We start from the raw sequence: 6,178 nt of genomic DNA, 5'->3' as shown, positions 1-6,178 counted from the left end.
GTATTACTGGAAAAATGTTTAACTGGATTAAATATTTTTTATCAAATAGAACAATACAAGTAAGAATTGGTCAAGAATTGTCAGATAAATATATAATAGATAATGGTACTCCTCAAGGAAGTATTATAAGTCTGTTATTGTTTTCTATAATGATAAATGATGTATTTAAAAATATTGGTAAGGAAGTCGGTTGCTCACTATTTGCAGATGATGGAGCTATATGGAAAAGGGGTCGTAATATCAAACTTATTGAAAAGAAAATACAGGATGAGATTAGTAGAATAGAACAATGGGCAAATCAATGGGGATTTAAATTCTCAGTGGAAAAAACAAAAGCAATGGTGTTTATACAGAAAAGGAAAAGAGAAAATATAAAACTAAAATTATACAATCAAGTTTTAGAACAAGTAAAAAATATAACATTTTTATGGTTTGATGAAAAAATTATATAGAAAGTACATATAGAAAATATCATAGATAAATGCAAAAAAATATTAAACATTATGAGATGTATGGCTGGTATTGATTGGGGAGCAGATCGAACATCATTAAAAATAATTTATACAGGATTAATTAGATCAAATATTGATTATGGAAGTATAATTTATGGATCAGCAGCAAACACTCATCTTATAAAATTAGACAATATACAACATCAAGCTTTAAGAATTTGTACAGGAGCAATCAGAACCAGTCCAATAGCAGCACTTCAGGTAGAGATGGGAGAGATGCCATTAGATTTAAGAAGGAAACAGTTAGCAATAAATTACTGGATAAACTTACAAAGCAATAATCCGGATCATCCCACACGTGATATTTTAAAACCATGCTGGGAAAAAGAAAAAAAAACAAGTTAAGAGTTTTGGTTGGATTATCAATAACATAGCAGAAGAATTTGAAATATATGAAAAAGAAATAAGTTCAATGTTGCCTTTGCCAGTAGTGCCACCGTGGCTGTTACCAGAAGCAGTGGTGGATATGGCATTGATGGAAAAGAAAAAGGATACGAAATGTAGTTTAGATTCAAGTATAATACAAGAATATATAAACAATTACTATCATTATGTCCAGATTTACACAGACGCATCAAAAACAGATGAAAAAATAGGAGTAGCATTTGTAATACCAGAATTTAAAATAAAAGTAGGAAAAAGAATTACAGATGGATTATCAGTATATTCAGGAGAATTATTAGCCATATTGTTAGCAGTGCAGTGGGTGGAAGATATAAAACCATTAAAAACAATCATTTGTTCAGACTCAAGTTCAGCATTATTAAGTTTAAAACATAATCATTCAGAGGGTAGAACAGACATTTTGTTGGAAATAAAACTTACTTTATTTAGAATACAACGGATGGGATTAATATTAGTGTTTTTATGGGTACCAGCACATGTAGGAGTTGGAGGGAATGAGAAGGCGGACAGGATAGCAAAGAAGGCAACACAAAACAACATTAGCTTTATAATAAATATTAGTAGGTCAGAGGCAAGAAATATAATTAAACAGAGAATCAGGAAAGAGTGGCAAAAAAGGTGGGATGAAGAAAAGAAAGGAAGATGGTTTCACAGAATCAACAAGATAGTAGGAGAAGTAAGAACAGGAAGAAGGAGCAGAAAAGAGGAAAGATTAATTACAAGATTAAGAATAGGACATACAGGACTTAATTCTACATTGTTTAAGATAAAGAAACATAATACAGAAAAATATGATCATTGTGGAGAGGAGGAAACAATAGAACATGTAATATTGAAGTGTCAGAAATATGAACAAGAAAGAACAATTTATGAGGAGAGAATTTGTAGGTATTAAAGAAAATTTTATTTTGAGAGATACTTTGCAAAGAAGTTTAGGTAGCAAGCATATTCAAATTATAATTAGATTTTTCAAAAACACTACATTAATAAATAGAATTTGATTGTTGTAATAGTAAATAAGATTTAAAACAATGAAGAACCGGTTGGTGGCGGTAATGCACACCATAAAGTTATTTGCCAACCGCCAAAAGAAGAAGAAGAAGAATAGGTCAAGCCTCTAGTAGGAAGTAACTGCTGAGTCTCTGTCTGGTTCTGAAACGAAGCTAGCAGAAACGACTAACTTAACTTCTGTCATGTTGCTAAAGAAGTCAGGGGCATTGTGGATTTGGTGGTATATGGTGCTGTTAGTCGGGATAGTTTACTGTATCCTGTTGACTTTAACTGAGAGAATACCTCAGTTTACCGAAATGGTAAAAGGAAGTTACGTTTTCAGACGCGCTTTCAAAAATAAAAGCATAACTCAATGACGGACTTCAACGTTAAATTAGCATCTTTAAACATTTACAATGTTACTTTCTGAATAATATTAAGATATACATTTTTCAACAACAAATCTTAGTAAATATGGTCAATATTATTCAACATATTAACCTTTTTAAAGTAAACTGTCATTCAAGGATGATTTCTGTCCTGATTAAGAGTTCAGTTTTTATAAATGTCACTATGTTTTATTTATGTTTCATGTGGCATTTCTAAATTAAAGCTTCATAAAGATGTTTATTTATATAAATTATTCTAAGATTACAGCCCTGGAACCCTGGGAAAGTAAAGGCCAAATAGTAGTGAAACATGTAGAGAAACAAGGAATCTAGAATAAACATTTCAACAAAATTGTCTGCATTTAACCCATCCCTTAGGGAGCAGTGGGCTGCCATTGTGCAGCGCTCAGGAAACATTTTGGGGCTAAGTGCTTGCTCAGGGACCCAATGACTGAGACAGGTGGAACTGGGTTTAAACTGGCAACCCACCGGTTACAGGACAAACTCTTAACACCTGGACCACAGTCGCCCCGTACTCCATACTATATTGCAAAATAGAACTGGAACTCACATTTACGTATCAGAGTCCCCTACAGGTGTTACACCTCTGGACAAAATGTTACATGTATGCTGAGAAATATGGCTTCAGATTTTAACAGCAGATATGTATATTTTTAGTGACAGATGGTCAAGTCATAACCTAACTCCTAACAGGAATTGATCTCTGGCAGACTTTTTTCTTTTAAGCTGATGATTATAGTGTAAATATAAGTAATATTAGAATAACCCTAAACCTATAAATCACTGAATGGCTTAGCACCAAAATACATTAAAGCCCTATTGCTGTTGTGTCAACCTTCCAGACCACTCAGGTCTTCTGGTTTCAGTCTACTCTGCATCCCCAGAACCAAACATGGAGAAGCAGCATTCAGTTCTTATACTCCACTAATCTGGAACAAACATCCAGAAAGCTGCAAAATGCTGAATCCCTGAGTTCTTCTAAGTCCAGGTTAAAACGAGGTTGTGTTTTGATTCTTCTAATATAAAAGTTCAAAAGGTCCTGCTAATTAGATTAAAAGTTTAAAATTATAATACAGGTTTCTACTGGGGACAAAGGTAATTTTCTACCTAAAAATAGGGTGGAGTGGACCCCGCTGTGTGCAGTGAACAGCAGTTCACTGGCAAAGACCTCTCCCCTTGGTGGTTGTGTGAGGCTAAGCTAAGATGCGTTTTCTAGGAGGAAGGTGATCAGAGTGCCAGAAAGTTCTACACGCCTGTTGAGACGTCCGCAGGTTTTAAAGGAATATTCCTCGCATTACCCAGACACGTAAGGGGATAAAGGTAAAGGTCAGAGGTCAGAGGAGCTGTCAGCCTGGTGTCTCTGTTAGCATGGTAACCTGACTGTGGTCGGCTGTTCTCTGCGTTTCTTAAGCATGTTCTAATCGAGTTTCCTGTCCTGCTTTAGAGACCTGATCACTCTGTGACTGTCCTGGATTCAAAGCCCCTGTTTTCTGTACACATGCTCCGGAGAGTTCTGGAAAAGTCTCCTTGCCACTTCGATTGTGAGTCTCTCTTCCTTTTTTTTATCTCCGAGATCACCTAGTGTAAACACCAAACCATTGCTCGCCTGCCTGTCAACCCTCCAACACCGCATGATCAGTGGAAGTACTGCCGCTTAAAGATCACAAAGAGAGAACGTCAGTCCTGTGAATCTCCATGCTACTCATGCCAAACTCAGCCTTTGTGGGGCAGACTTACCACCTTCAAAAAGCCATTATCCGCCACCAAAAGTAAGCTATCTCAACCTTATCCTGCACTAATATCCATACCTTCCTCCGAGCAACAATAACCTCTCTCATCTCCTCCTGAGTGCCACTCCAGATCCCTCTGGCAGCTCCAGTACGTATTCCACCTTGTTTTGTACATATTCCAAATAAACTGTTAAACTGCTGTTCAGTCTCCGTAATTGTGCCCACACTCAGAGTCGGTAAAGTCAACAAAATGACAGAGAGTGCTGTTTATTCTTTCAGGATCATAAACTGTATTCCCTGTCGAGTCTTTAACAGCATTAATTTTTTGTTGATTAGCTAAAAAGGTAACTGATTTATTGCCATGTTCAAATTTTTTAATCAAAGTATTAGTACTAAGAATTGTGGTTTTTTTTGTAAATAATTTCATTTAACTCTAGTTTTGCTTTACATAGTTACCTAGCATTTCCTCTTCCTGGGAAGCTTCCAACTAAAAACTGTTTCCTCTCAATTTCTAAAGATGCTTGCTTTCTTTTCTGTTTTTATGGAATAATAATGAGATTATTTTACCTCTCATCACTGCTTTCCCTGCCTCCCAGAGAACAGATTTTGATGTCCCTGGGAGGTCATTATATTCTAAATATGAAGTCCACTCTGCTTTAAAATATTTGATAAAATCTTCATCTTTAAGCATTGATGTATTAAACCTCCAGTTTTTGCTTTGTGGGTTTTCCTTCTTATTTACTAGAGTTAAGGAGACAGGAGCATGATCGCTGACAGCTATTGTCATCTTAATGTTTACGACTCTGACCCACATGCAGATAAACTCAGGAAACTAGAAAAACAGTTCTTCGGTTTGTTTATTGAATCGGTAACAGGATGTCTGGATCAGCATTGAAAGCAGCAGGAATCAGCTGCACAAGGAGAGAGAGTGGTGAGTATGGCTTCTTTCATGAATGACGGTGATTTTAATAACAAGGAATTGTTTGCTTACAGGATGAGAAGGTGGAGGCCACCAGAGGAGGGGATGGTAGAAGCCTGGGGAAGTTGGATCTCTCCGGGTGAAGGTTCCGAATGGATGAGGTAAGTTTCAATCACATTCTCTTCTTCAACCTTCAACTAGGAACGGTTAGTGAAGCTGTTTGCGTAGGTCCACTTGACTCACGTTGGAGAGTGGGCAGGTTCGTTTGCAGATGTTTGTTGATCCAGATCTTCAGGAGGCAGCAAGCCAATTTTGGTCCGAGGAGCTTGTATGGAAGGTAATGGAGATTGGATCGGAGCTGATGTCCTTGTCAGAACCAGGAGGCCAGGTCGCAGGAATCCTAGGAGGACCACACCAGAAGTGAGTACAAAGAACTGAGCATAAGAGATACAAAACGCAGAGTAAATCTCAGGGCCAGACTAGTTACCCCTGTGGGCTAACACTCAGGCAACGAAGTGCAGGCTACGTCTCCCTTATGAAGATGATGAACACCTGTGCCCATCTCACCAAGGTCCTTGGCTCCATCTAGTGACTGAATGGGTTAATAGCAGGTAGAAGGGAGAGTACCGGTAGTCTCCAGAACCCCGACAGCTACAGGGTTTATCTCACTGTCTGAAATGCCAGTCAACAACGAGCTGCTAAGAAATAATCCAGACGATAATAAGAGTGATGGACATGTGAGAAGTATATTCTCTGTGATTAGGGTGAAGAGATCGCCATGCATCGCCAAGTCCATAATCACTATGTACTGTTTAACTATATTTATTGATTGCCAACTGCACTGAGTCCCTGTTGTGCTCAGCCTGTCTAATTCTTAATTTAGACCAAAGTTGAGATCGCTCCCAAGAAGAAACAAGCAATCCAAGTGTTTTGACAGTGCAAAAAAAAAAAAAGAATGGAAGAATGAGCCTCATATATACTGACGATACATAACATTTGGTTATATATGTCATATTCGGGGGTTTATGTGGACCAAAGTGCAGAGACAGGTGAGGAGACGGCATGGCGAGCAGAACGATGATTTATTTAAATCCAAACTCTGGCAAAACAGAAGTCAGGCAGGCAGGGTGTACCAGAGAGATTTACAGGAATCCAAGTCAGACAGAATACAAGAAACAAATGAAGAAGGTGAAGAAATAAACCAGCGAAGAA

This window comes from Girardinichthys multiradiatus, chromosome 9 (assembly GCF_021462225.1).
Source record: "Girardinichthys multiradiatus isolate DD_20200921_A chromosome 9, DD_fGirMul_XY1, whole genome shotgun sequence".
Taxonomy (NCBI): domain Eukaryota; kingdom Metazoa; phylum Chordata; class Actinopteri; order Cyprinodontiformes; family Goodeidae; genus Girardinichthys; species Girardinichthys multiradiatus.
The sequence above is the reverse complement of the archived record's forward strand: the minus strand, read 5'-3'. Positions refer to the sequence as shown.